The sequence below is a fragment of the Protomyctophum bolini genome (assembly GCF_963924005.1).
Source record: "Protomyctophum bolini genome assembly, chromosome: 1".
Taxonomy (NCBI): domain Eukaryota; kingdom Metazoa; phylum Chordata; class Actinopteri; order Myctophiformes; family Myctophidae; genus Protomyctophum; species Protomyctophum bolini.
Genome location: NC_137862.1, coordinates 3,112,276 through 3,124,733, shown reverse-complemented (window position 1 = coordinate 3,124,733; position 12,458 = coordinate 3,112,276). Strand labels below are relative to the sequence as shown.

Here is a 12,458-nt window from a genome sequence, read left to right as displayed (position 1 = left end):
CCTGAAGATCTTCTGATTTTGTGCTTTTTATTAACCCACTAATTCTTAACCACTTGCGCCACAGCAAACCTATTGAGATGAGATATACTTTATTGTCCCACGAGGGGGAATTTGTCTTGGGCAAAAGTGCAGTAGTACATCAACGTTTTTTTAAAAACAGACAGACAATACACAATAGCAGCAATGTACAAGTATACTATCACAAGAGTATAAGGGAAAAAAAGGAAAGGTACTATGTTTACCCTGCAGGGTAACTGGACTAAGCTCAAGAACTTGTTTACAGCCAGGCCCTGCTCATAGAACATTTCATGGTAGGGGTTCAATGCCTTGCTCAAGGGCACTTCAGCTAGTGGTAATTTTAACGTGCCGGTCCGGGGATACGAAATATAGCGACCTTCCGATATCAAGACCGCTCCGCAAACCGTTCGGCCACCGCTGCCTCATCACAAGAGATCTGTGCAAAATTGCAATCAGAGAAGGTATATATAAATATAAAAGCACTACAGTATTCACAGTTTATAGTATCACAGGTATAAATGTAATAGATAACTGATGAAGGTCAAGAAGTCCCTTCCCCACTAAGAACTATGAACTATGTGGCGGTTGTTTAGTAGAAGTGGGAAGAAAATAAAGTTTGAAGCGGTTTGCTCTTTCATCGACACGCTCTGTTAGCGTCTACCAGAGGGCAACAGCTCAGATAATATATGTGAAGGATCAGAGTTCAGACAGCACTCTATTTGACAGACTGAGCACCGTTTTCTCAAAGATTGTCTGAAGAGATGGAGAATCTTTCCTACCAATTATTACCTTCATGGCTGTTTTTTTCCCCATTTTAGCTATTCTAGATTTGAGCTGGACAGAGAGCGTCCCAAACCAAGCTGACATGCCATACTGTATCTTATAATGCTATACCTACTGTATAGCACTGCATCATAGAAGGTTGACATGACTCCCTTACTCACACCAAAGAGCCTGAAGGCCTCTTCATAGTCTGGATTTTCGGTGGCTGGGTGACCACCGAACTACAACATGACGTCACTGAGCCGCGGTGAAGAGCAAACCACCGCCACCGCTCCAGCCCTTCTCTCTGTTTTTACTCACCACCGCTCAACGTTATTTCAGCTCCGGTGGTCAGCTCACCACCGGAGCGGTGGTCACCTCACCACCGAAAATCCAGACTATGAATGGGCCTTGAGCCTGCGGAGAAAGTGCAAGCGTTGTGCCAATTTGGCACACGGATAGTCCACAACACATGGACGTTCCATTCTGGGGGAACATTCACCAAAAATAGCTGATCTACAAGCTCACAAGCTGTCATGATGAGGTTGTGCAGCCTATATAATTATTTTGCTTCTTTGATTTTGTATATAGTGCTTAAATTAGTCCTAGGCCTGAGGCCTAATGTTAAACGCCTCTAAATCCTGACCTAAGGTTTCTGAAAAACTTCAAATATTTATATAGCAGAATCAAAATGTTTACATTTTGATTTTTTGATTACATCATCATATTTACCAATATGATGTTTTAATGCAGACCGATAAAAATAAGGCAACATAAACCTTATGTTGATAATTGAATAAGTAAGGAAAATATCATTGGTTTGTGATCTGCTTAATGAACAGTCAAGACATCATGATTAGGTTAACCCTGGCTGTTAGCCTGGTCCGGAGCAGGCTAAGTCCACAGCATTAGGTTAACCCTGGCTGTTAGCCTGGTCCGGAGCAGGCTAAATCCACAGCATTAGTTTCCATGGTAACTAGTGTGGCATTGCTTTCATGAAACCGAATCAAGCCTCCATATATCCACTGGCAAAATTAATCTGGCAAGATTAACCAGCTTTCATGAAACCGGTTAATCGCTGATCCAGGATATATTTAACCAGAATATATTAAATCCCGGTTTAATTTAAAAAAAATTGGTCATTTGTCTGGAAAATAATTGTGTTGAAAATATCGTGAAAAATGGTATCGTGATACGTATCGTATCGTGAACCTCGTATCGTGATACGTATCGTATCGCGAACCTCATATCGTGATACGTATCGTATCGTGAACCTCATATCGTGATACGTATCGTATCGTGAACCTCATATCGTGATGCGTATCGTATCGTGAACCTCATATCGTGATGCGTATCGTATCGTGAACCTCATATCGTGATGCGTATCGTATCGTGAACCTCATATCGTGATGCGTATCGTATCGTGAACCTCATATCGTGATGCGTATCGTATCGTGAGTTGAGTGTATCGTTACATGCTTATTAATGACCCATTTTACTTTTTTACATTTTCTTGCCCAATAGCTGAATCCATGCTTGCTGTACTATAACATCCCTTGCTTTGTTATTCATCAATTCTCAGCCAAGAGATTTTTATTTTGTTTTACAGTTATTTTAACCGCAGTACGTCGTCATTATCTTCAATGGCACATTTCCATTTTTCAATCATGTTCTCTTTATTTAATGGCTGAGTTAATGAGCTGCAGCTTGCGTTGCAGAAGGACAACTCATTGTGTTAACCCATTCTGAACGGGAACCCATTTTGGTGTTGGCACTATGTTATGCTTTAGCTATTGAAAAATAGCAGATCTACAAGCTCATATCGCGCCACCGAGTGGCGCGCTACGAGCTTGTAGGTCTGCTATTTTAGAAAAATCGAAGAACGACTGACATTTTTTTGAATCTGATTTCGGGTCAGAATGGGTTCATCAGACCAGTGTGCGTCCAGTGGAAACCTCGTATGAATCTGATCTCAGGTCAGAATGGGTTAATGGACCATGAAAAGGGCAAAGCACACATCATTCTGAGAACTGTTTTTATAATCAGCCCTAGTGTCAGAGACTCTTCAACCCGACAGGCAGCTTCATCAATATGCACACAATCTATGCTTCGGGTTGCATTACAACAAACATTCTCATTGTCTGACATACCAACAGCCTTGAGACTAGATCTCTCTTCCTTGATCACAGTCAAGCGCAGGGTTTTGCCGTGTGTGCCAACGTCATAACTTGACTTTACTGTCTCTATTAGTTTCGAACAAATATTTATCCCATTCTGACCTGAGATCAGATTAAAAAAATGTCTTCTACATCCTGACAGTTTTCCATTCTGACCTGAGATCAGATTCTAAAAATGTCTTCTACATCCTGACAGTTTTCCATTCTGACCTGAGATCAGATTCTAAAATGTCTTCTACATCCTGACAGTTTTCCATTCTGACCTGAGATCAGATTCTAAAAATGTCTTTGATGTCGGTCGCTCTTCGATTTTTCAAAAATAGCAGAACTACAAGCTCGTAGCGCGCCACTCGGTGGCGCGCTATGAGCTTGTAGATCTGCTATTTTTCAATAGCTAAAGCATAACATGATGCTAACACCAAAATGAGTTCCCGTTCAGAATGGGTTATCTCAGTATAAAGCGAGAGCCATTACTCTGCACTAGTGCTAAATAATATCCACAATATGAAGAGTAAAACATTTGGCCCCCCGGGCGTTTATAGCTCAACCGTCTGGGCACCGATAGGCTGCTGAGCCAGACAGACAGACGGCATGCAAGCACGGGTTCGACTCCCGCATGTCCCCCCATCTCTCTCCCCATGTCAGATTATGTCAGTCTACTTTCAACCTATCAATAAAGGCAGAGGAAAGGAAAAGAATAAAACATTTATTTTGTTCTTTAGCTTATATTTTTGTTTCAAAACGTTACCCTAAAACGTCTTGTGTTTTGCCTCTGCTGTCCATAATTACTGCTATTCAACATGTTCTATTTTGTTTAACCACTATTTGTCTACGTTCATAATCACTGTCGCTAACAAATTAATGGATAGCGTAATTAAGCATTGTGTCCTAGATTGAATTGTTTTATTTTAAATTCAATTCAATTCAGTTCCTGATGGGTATATTTTGCATAATGAATAATGTTTTCTGCATGCATACTTGCATAGTACAGTACAGTACAGTACAGTACAGTACAGTACAGTACAGTACAGTACAGTACAGTACAGTACAGTACAGTACAGTACATAGTATAACATGTTGTTATAGCTTCATGTGACCTAAAGATAACCCTTACAGTAGGCTACATGAACCATACTGTACCACTTGTCAGAATGCCATCCAAGGTCATCCTTATAGATTAGTGTTGCGTTTGCGCCATCATCTCTGATTGATTCATTGATTGATTGAAATTCAAATTGCAGAGTCGCCCGTAAGTAATCTTTGAGAGCAGTTTTGAAGGAGAACTGTTTGGCAGGACGTTCCACATTTTACTGGCATATTAGGACCCCGAATCTGGGTTGAAGGTGATTTAAGTGGGACTCCCTCTGGGGGTTGTGATTGTGGACGTTTAGGCAGTAGTTTGACAGGTACATGGGTGTCTTTGTGGTGTTTAGGCAGTAGTTTGACAGGTACATGGGTGTCTTTGTGGTGTTTAGGCAGTAGTTTGACAGGTACATGGGTGTCTTTGTAACGTTTAGGCAGTGGTTTGACAGGTACATGGGTGTCTTTGTGGTGTTTAGGCAGTAGTTTGACAGGTACATGGGTGTCTTTGTAACGTTTAGGCAGTAGTTTGACAGGTACATGGGTGTCTTTGTAACGTTTAGGCAGTAGTTTGACAGGTACATGGGTGTCTTTGTGGTGTTTAGGCAGTAGTTTGACAGGTACATGGGTGTCTTTGTGGTGTTTAGGCAGTAGTTTGACAGGTACATGGGTGTCTTTGTGGTGTTTAGGCAGTAGTTTGACAGGTACATGGGTGTCTTTGTGGTGTTTAGGCAGTAGTTTGACAGGTACATGGGTGTCTTTGTAACGTTTAGGCAGTAGTTTGACAGGTACATGGGTGTCTTTGTGGTGTTTAGGCAGTAGTTTGACAGGTACATGGGTGTCTTTGTGGTGTTTAGGCAGTAGTTTGACAGGTACATGGGTGTCTTTGTGGTGTTTAGGCAGTAGTTTGACAGGTACATGGGTGTCTTTGAGGTGTTTAGGCAGTAGTTTGACAGGTACATGGGTGTCTTTGTGGTGTTTAGGCAGTAGTTTGACAGGTACATGGGTGTCTTTGTGGTGTTTAGGCAGTAGTTTGACAGGTACATGGGTGTCTTTGTGGTGTTTAGGCAGTAGTTTGACAGGTACATGGGTGTCTTTGTGGTGTTTAGGCAGTAGTTTGACAGGTACATGGGTGTCTTTGTGGTGTTTAGGCAGTAGTTTGACAGGTACATGGGTGTCTTTGTGGTGTTTAGGCAGTAGTTTGACAGGTACATGGGTGTCTTTGTGGTGTTTAGGCAGTAGTTTGACAGGTACATGGGTGTCTTTGTGGTGTTTAGGCAGTAGTTTGACAGGTACATGGGTGTCTTTGTGGTGTTTAGGCAGTAGTTTGACAGGTACATGGGTGTCTTTGTGACGTTTAGGCAGTAGTTTGACAGGTACATGGGTGTCTTTGTAACGTTTAGGCAGTAGTTTGACAGGTACATGGGTGTCTTTGTAACGTTTAGGCAGTAGTTTGACAGGTACATGGGTGTCTTTGTGGTGTTTAGGCAGTAGTTTGACAGGTACATGGGTGTCTTTGTGGTGTTTAGGCAGTAGTTTGACAGGTACATGGGTGTCTTTGTGGTGTTTAGGCAGTAGTTTGACAGGTACATGGGTGTCTTTGTGGTGTAACGAGTCTCGTAGACCTGTTTCTGTACTATGTCGTCTACCGGCTCTACCCTAAGCCGTCCCAAACTATAAAAATTAGCGGGGTAAAGGTGAGTTGAAGGAGTACGAGGCCAAGCAGTAGCCTGTACCATGAGGTGCATGCATACATAGTCAAAGAAACCTTGAATGAGGTATTATTTCTGACTATAGTCAGTCTATTATTATAATCTAGGCAGTAAATGATCAGTGCAACACACTGTCTTTCTTTCTTTTATTTGTAATCAATCAATCAGATTTATTGTCACTTCCACAATATACACTGGGCATACAGGGGAGCAAAACACCGTTCTCCATGGCTCATGATGCTTCACATTTAAAAACAATAGACACATTAAAAAAAGAGGCCTTTTAAAAAAACATTAAAGTCTAGAAATAATGAAAAAAGTCGTTTCCGAGTACAAACCCAAATCATGTATTCGGTGCTTCCCAGCATGACTGCATGGCTGGTGCCTAATATAATATTCTAGGGATAATAATCTCTAGGCTAGATCATCATCGATAATTCTTTCAACCTCAATGTTGAATATCGCCGCATTGTGAAGGTCGTGTTTTAAAGTCAATTGATTTTGACTGTAAGCATATTGTGCGCACGTTGCAAACCGGCCTGTTCAGGTCAATCTACAATCTAAATAATGCACTCTTTTAACAGCATTTAAATGCTGCGCTTTAGACACGTTCAGAAAGCTGGTCTTCAGACTTTTCTCACTATCCGCCTAAAATAACTATGCAAACAATGCACCGAATTTGAAGGCCAAAACACCTTAAAAAAATGTTGAGCACCACTGATATAGAAACATGAGGTTTTTCAGAATAGAAATTTCGACATCAGGCCTAAATGGGTTAAAGAAGAATGCTATAAAGAGCTAGCAAACGTCAGCCCCTTATTTCTGCTACATTTGAACAAGATGTTGTTTTACCAACAAACCCAAAGACATACGTACATGGCAAAACATGTTTGTTTGTTTGTTTGTTGAGACAATGTCTTCGCTGTTGGGCATGAACCTCGTATCTCCAATTCTCTATTTAATATTATTTATTTACTATATTTACTATTTTATACTTTGCCGTAGGACAGTATCATACAAACGTTGTGAACATAGCCAATCGGCGAGTTCACCAGTTCCCTCCTCCTATGCCTGCATCTGGGATCTCTCAGGCAGAAACGATGAACCCGGAGCAGCGGGACAAAACATCTGATATCATAATAAATTTGAGTCCTGTTAGGTTGTGTTTACATTGCGCTGTGGCACAGCTACAATATGTCATAATAAGTCTCGCGTTGATCCCGCCCCTAGCGGCCCCATACGGCCGCATATCGCTCCGGACGGAATCCGTCCCGAGTGACATCGTCTCTGCCTGAGAGATCCCAGGGGCGGCGGTGGCTCAGGGGTAGAGTGCCTGGATGGGAACCGCAAGGTTGCCAGTTCGAACCCGGGCTCCCCCAGAGTTACTGTCGAAGTGTCCTTGAGCAAGACACTGAACCCCTAATTGCTCCCGATGTGCTAGTTGGTGCCTTGCATGGTTTCCGCTGCCATCGGTGTGTGAATGGGTGAATGTAATGCACAATCTATGTAAAGCGCCTTGGATAAAGGCGCTATATAAATGCACCATTTACCATTTACCATTTTATCCCAGACTCACCCTTATCTGGCAGAATGCAAATGTTGTCCAGCAGGGGGAGTGGTTCTACCAGGCTAGGCCAATGTGGTCATCATAACGATGAAAGCTGTAGAAGGCTATAAACTATAAACGTATTAAACTATAAACAGTTGCTCTGCGTTTCGGTGCTGCTTTAATTGTGTCCCATGTTTGCACCAGGTTTCAGTCAGATCCTCTTCAGACAGCCATGAATAATTAGTCAAAATGCACCTGGTGTTCACAAATCAAGAAATATTATTTGAGAGAACCAAATGTGCTCTAGTGGGCGTTAGCACGTGTTGGAGGATGCCAATTTAGCTTTTAACGATTTAGCTTTCAAACCTCTCTCTCTCTCTCTCTCTCTCTCTCTCTGTGCTCTATGAGAGATGGCAGACACCAGACTGTTACGCTGTATGTCTTCTGAAATACAATATTCCCTAATTTGACATTGTTTCCCTCAGAGAGCTGGGATTTCCACTCACTTTATACATTCATAACGGCATATTCCTTTAGCCTTGTTCAGTTCCATAAATATTCTGAACGGAAACTACTCTGCTTCAACAATAATTTACAAACCAGACTAGAACCAAAGTCCAAATCGATGAAATCAATTAATTTACCAGCTGCATTATTCGTTCCAATTTCTTCTCTGTATATCGTCGACGAAGTCACAATCTCCTAAAGCGAGTTGCCTTGCTCTCCTTGTCTATTTAATTAACCCGGGTTACCTTCATGACCTTCTGTGAGGGTTGATTATTTTCCTGACCCAAACCCTGCTCCCCCAACAACCTCCTACAATGACCCCAACGTGACCCGTGACCCGGTCACAGTGATTTGTCACAACATTATTCTCTCAAATCTCCACCTGGCGTTCTCACAAACTGGCACACGTACAGTACAGTACAGTACATGCAAGGCTGTCAGGTTATGTATTGTAGACCTTCAAATTGAGTGCAAATTAAGTCCCATTCATACACAGATGGTCACAATGGCATGATGAGACCAAATAGAATGGCCCGTGCTCAGCCTGTACTCTGTCACGTCATTCAGAAAAAGGTCCAACCAGTGCAACAACAACCTTAACCCAGCGACAACTATGGATGCTCACATTATAACTGTGTGTCCTTGCCTTGCAGGCGCTGACGGGAATCTTAAGTCAACCTTCAACAAATGAAGTGAATTAACACGTCTCAGCTCGGCTGACATTCTAGTGCCATTAATTGTGGTGCAGCAGTCAAGTCTCTGTTCCATGTCAGTTATTCTATCGGTTAATTTGTTTTATTTAAACGTTGACAAATTAAATACATTAGTTTGATTCTATTCATTATTACAGTATATATAGAGAGTCCGTGGAGACGATAATTATGACTTAAAGTCACAACCTGGAGACGGAGTATAAAGAATAATACAATTGTTTTTTTATACATGGACTGAATAGCCACAAACAAACAGTTTGTAAAGGAGGTTCTTAACCCATTCTGAACGGGAACTCATTTTGGTGTTAGCATCACGTCATGCTTTAGCTATTGAAAAATAGCAGATCTACAAGCTCATAGCGCGCCACCGAGTGGCCCGCTACGAGCTTGTAGGTCTGCTATTTTTTTTTTAAATCGTAAAAATGTGCCTCAAATTTGCAATATATTTTTTCAGAACGAACGTTTTTAACTCAAACCTTTGCTTCTGGAGGGTCCCTGGAACAACATATTTTCAGATGGGGGTTTCTCGGAGTCCAATTACAGATAATTATTGGGGTCCTTGACATGAAATATTGAGTGATATAGGCCTAGAAGCGGGTGTTTCAGGAAACTGTCAGGATTTAGAAGACACCAGGCCTAAATGGGTTAATTACAGTGCATTATTGTGCATTGGAGGAGTAGACCAATAGAGGAGTGACCCCCTGGGTGTTGGAATGCCACTGGCATAATTATAAGTAAACAAATGTGGCAGTAATAAAATCACAAAGCTGTATTTTTTTATTTAGAACAGCAAAAATAAAGTTCTGAGATGCGGTGTCAATAATTGCCTATAATATTGCAGAAGTCTGCTTAAAAACAAATTACATCTACAGTAGTGCACACAGTAAGTACACAGAAATGTATTATTATTGACCCCAAAAATAAACATGCAGTAACACATGATACTATAGTTGTCTGGGAATGTCTTGTTGAAGCAAAGACCTATAATATGTCTCTTGGGCCGTATCTTCGTGCAGACAGAAATGTTTCCCATTATAGGCCAGAATTCACATTTCTTCTGTGGTGCGTGAAGGATACTGTAATAAAAAAACTGAGAATGGAGGACGTATAGTTCTCCCCGTGTCCCCTAGGGTAGGTACCCTCACAAAAAACATGCAGTAATCCTGGTCACTAAACTGCCCCCCCCTGGCCAGCCGGGGTGCCTGATGGAGGGGAAAGGAACTGGTTGGAATAACGTGTTCCTTCCACGCGCTACGTCCAACCAGGGAAACTCCCCCCTGTCAGGTGTAAAGGAGCAACTTGGACACTCAGGCATGAAGGAAGCATGAGTTCAAGTCCGTTGCTCTCCCCTTGTCCCCCATATATGGGGACGAGGTTGGTGGAGGGTGTGTAGAGCCCAGGATCACATTAGATGATTGACACAGGGGTGAAAAATTGGTTACAAAATCGTGGGATAAAAATATATTTTAAAAAAAGAATGGAGGACGTATCACTCGTCTGAGAATCGTAGCAGTTTCTGTAAGTGTTTTTCTTTATTTATTTTCAATTAACTTTTTTTTCTTTTCTTTTTTTTATCCCACAATTTTGTAACCCATTTTCCACCCCTGTGTTAATTATCTAATTATCTTAATTATCTCCGCCAACCTGGGGAGAGCAACAGACTTGAACTCACTTGCAGCGGTGGCCGAACGGTTTGCGGAGCGGTCTTGATATCGTGAAGGTCGCTATAGTTCGTATCCCCGGACCGGCACGTTAAAATTACCACCGCTGAAGTGCCCTTGGACAAGGCATTGAACCTCTACCATGAAATGTTCTATGAGCAGGGCCTGGCTGTAAACAAGTTCTTGAGCTTAGACCAGTTACCCTGCAGGGTAAACATAGTAACTTTCCTTTCCTTTCCTCATGCTTCCTTCATGCATGAGTGTCCAAGTTGCTCCTTTACACCTGATGCTCATTTCCCTAAAGGCACATTACACATGGTAATATTAACCTGCATTTCAAGCAAGGGGAAAGCACAATAATAAAAGAAAAGCCATGTGTGTTTTTATATACAGTAAAAAACCCATTAATAGCTTCAGCTTTTGCAACCTAGTCTAATGGCTCCAGTTTGGTATTCTGCCAAAGAATCATAAACACTTTTTCACTTGTAATTGCTCCATTAAAAACACGAGAGGCTAATGTTCTGTGTCTCAAACAGATTGTCTTTTTTAGCTGGAGTTTAAAGAAATACTATCACCATCTTTGGCCGTTATAATATTTTATTAGCTGAAACTATATGCTGACTGGCAAATCCATAATAGTCTGATGGACCGTATACTTTTCCTCCATCAATCAAGTGTTAATGTTTAATGTCTGGAGTAATTATCAGAGTTCTGGGGATTTTGGGATGCAAACCCTCTACACTGGCCTTAATCCATTCTAGACGGGAACCCCTTTTGGTGTTTGAATCATTATGCTATGCTTTAGCTATTGAAAAATAGCAGATCTACAAGCTCATGGCGCGGCACCGAGTGCCGCGCTACATGCTTGTAGGTCTGCTATTTTTGAAAAAATCGTGAAAATGGGGCGCACATCTTTGAATATATATTCTTTCAGAGCGAACGTTTTTAACTCAAATATTTCCTTCCGGGGAGGTCACTAGTGGAACAATATATTTTCAGATGGGGGTCGGCGGCTAATTATATATCGTTTTTGGGGGTCCTTGACATGAAAATGTCTGAGAACGACTGACATAGAAACATGTTTTTCTTTTCAGAAAACTGTCAGGATTTAGAAGACATTTGTAGAATCGCTGTCGGGCCTAAATGGGTTAACCCATTCTGACCTGAGATCAGATTCGTACGAGGTTTCCACTGGACACACACTGGTCTGATGAACCCATTCTGACCTGAGATCAGATTCTAAAAATGTCAGTCGCTCTTCGATTTTTCAAAAATAGCAGACCTACAAGCTCGTATCGCGCCACTCGGTGGCGCGATATGAGCTTGTAGATCTGCTATTTTTCAATAGCTAAAGCATAACATGATGCTAACACCAAAATGGGTGCCCGGTCAGAATGGGTTAATGTTTAGCATCAATTCATTTCAGTACATAATCATTTCCTATATTATTGGCAACTTTTCTTGTGAAATAAAATAGTTAAAAATAACATTAATATTGTAAACGGTAGGGACGAGGGAGAGGGAGTCAGTCCCACACACTGTCTTCACTTATACAAAAACAATTATTTAAAGTACAATGTTTCATTGTCATTCAGAGACCGTCATCAGGCATAAAAACACTCTTCAAATATTCACTATCAAGACACAAAATGAAACTGTCTATTATAATTATCCAACCTATTCATCTTTAACCCATTCTGACTGGGCACCCATTTTGGTGTTAGCATCATGTTATGCTTTACCTATTGAAAAATAGCAGATCTACAAGCTCATATCGCGCCACCGAGTGGCGCGATACGAGCTTGTAGGTCTGCTATTTTTGAAGAATTCGAAGAACGACTGACATTTTTAGAATCTGATCTCAGGTCAGAATGGGTTAATCAGACCAGTGTGTGTCCCGTGGAAACCTCGTATGAATCTGATCTCAGGTCAGAATGGGTTAACTATAGACTGTCACGCAGCTTTGATGTTCATTTCATTATATATATATATCTTGTATACAGACATTTTCATGCAGTCTCAGACTTCATTTTGTCTCATAAAAGTATCTGGCATAAGATGACCAAGCAGAACAAGTACTGTAAGAGAGAATTTGGATTTTAACAGCAATGTTTTTTAGAAGCTGAACCTTTCTCCATTTTTAATAAATGGAGAAAGGGGACATGCACGAAGATTAGACACACCGACGGACCGACATGCGAAAACAACGGTCGGACATGCCGTCCGACCAGGCTTGTGGTTAGGGTTAGGTTAGGGTTGTGGTTAGGGTTAGGTTAGGG

At 41.4% G+C, this 12,458-nt stretch overlaps 1 protein-coding gene across 3 annotated transcripts in view; it reads left to right on the top strand.

The window, feature by feature from the left end:
• gpc5a (glypican 5a) overlaps window positions 1-12,458 on the top strand; it is a 180,963-nt gene that overhangs the window by 138,819 nt on the left and 29,686 nt on the right. The window lies entirely within an intron of this gene.